This window comes from Entamoeba invadens, assembly GCF_000330505.1.
Source record: "Entamoeba invadens IP1 unplaced genomic scaffold scaff_1105074726671, whole genome shotgun sequence".
NCBI lineage: Eukaryota > Evosea > Mastigamoebida > Endamoebidae > Entamoeba > Entamoeba invadens.
In genome coordinates, this window is record NW_004191845.1 from 1 (window position 1) to 2,125 (window position 2,125).

Below are 2,125 nucleotides of genomic sequence, written 5' to 3' on the forward strand. Positions count from 1 at the left end.
GTGGTTTTTTATTTTTATGTGAGTTTATAATTTTTTGTTTTAAATATTTTTTATTCAAGAGTTTACACTTATATGTTATTCAAACAATTAAAATTAAAACATACCATTGATTTTCCTGTTCAAAATCAAATTTTATGTTTATTACACCTTTTTATTGTTATTTAAACCGTATTGGTGTTGTTACTATTTGGTTTTGTGTGTTATTAAAAATTTTAGAAAAAAATTGATTAATTTTAATTGTTTGTATCATTAAACAGTTATTTTGTTCATAAGGATTTTTAATGAAGTTTTTTAACCCTTTGACAGCGAGCAAATTAATTATATATATCTTATGTTAAAATGTTTTAGAGCACTAAGTTGGTAATAAAAATTGTTGTAAACAAATATATACTCTTAAACTTGGTTTAATGTTTGATGGTTTTTGTATAAGTTATTAGGTTTAAATTCATAAATTGCCTTATATTATATTTGGACTTTTAGAAATGAAAGTTTAGTTATTGACAGTTAAACTCTTTTCAATTAACTAAATTAAATTTATTAAAAATTAATATTCAAATAGTGGCTTCACTTAATTCTTTTATTAATGTTGTTGTGTTTATAAAACACACATGATTAATATTGTTAGTTATAATATAAAAACATTAAAAAGATGGTTAAATAACAAATTTACATAATTTTGATTATATGTAATTATATATAAAAAGTTTCGTTAGGAAAATGAGACCACATTATTAAGTTACACAATAAAAACAATCAGAATAAATTGTTTTTTCTGTTTTAAAAAATGTCACACAAATAACTTAAATTTTACCATTATTAACCCCTAAAAAATAGCGGTTTTAATTATTTATAAAACAAAGTTATCAACATGATTAAATGTTAAAATCAATTTATAATAGATATACAATACCGTATTTATAAATGTAGTTTTTAATTTAATAATGACTGTTAATGAGATTGTTATTCTCTATTATTTATTGTAACTATTGTGTAAATTATTTGACATATTGTTGAAACAAAAAATATCAATATAAACAATTGTTATCAATTTTATTATGTAACTATTTGGAGGTTTTCAATTATCATTCAACATATTTTGTTGAGAATTACATTTAAGTGAGACATCAAATACAATTATTTTTTTCTTAACTATTGTTTTATTGTTTTTCAAAATACAAAACACAACAGTAAATATATGTATTTCAATAATACCACAAAAATCACAACCAAATAAAATGGAGGCACCAATTTCATATTATTATTATGAATTTAATAACAACAGTTGGTGTATTGGGTTTTACTGTTATTTGTTACACTTTCATTTGAAAAACAGCCTATAATAAACAGTGGTTATTGTTAAATATGCAAATATGAAACATTAAACTAAAATTCAAAATATAACATCAATATCAAGAGAATAACTTAATTTACAATATTTTTAGGTTCGGACTTGTGGCTCACATATACATACACATAATATATTAAAATCAATCGTCTAAGGGAAATCAACACATTTAATTAATAGATCACTTTACAACTCGAAACCGAATTCAACAATTACATTTGTATTGACATTATTGTATATATTTTAATTATTATTGAAAATACAGTCTGTTAAATGTTAATCAATGTTTTTAATAAGCATATATAAACTGTATATTTTATAATAATTAAATAAAATACAAACTTTTAATTTTGGTTGTGCTCAAATAAAAAAATAATACATTTAATATGAATTTTAACTTTATATTAAATAATAAAAAAGAGAAAACACTACAAAATAATGGTAGTTAAGTAGGTTTAAAACGCTTTCTTCTTATTGACCGCTTTTTGATTTTATAAATAAAATGAAATTAAATAATAAAATGTTTGGTACTGTTTACCACTTAAGCTTATTTATACAATATGAAAACTTTTTCAATACAAAGTGATTATTTGCTTTATATTTTTTATTATATTATTTTAGTTATAACTTTAAAAACAATATGTTGTAAAAGCGTATTATCAACTTTTTGTGTCTGTTAAATATGTAATATATTTTATTGTTATTTAAAAAAATTTACAGTCATGCGAAAAAGCTGTCGCGTTTTGAAAAACCTGTCTCGGGTGGTAATGAACTATTCTA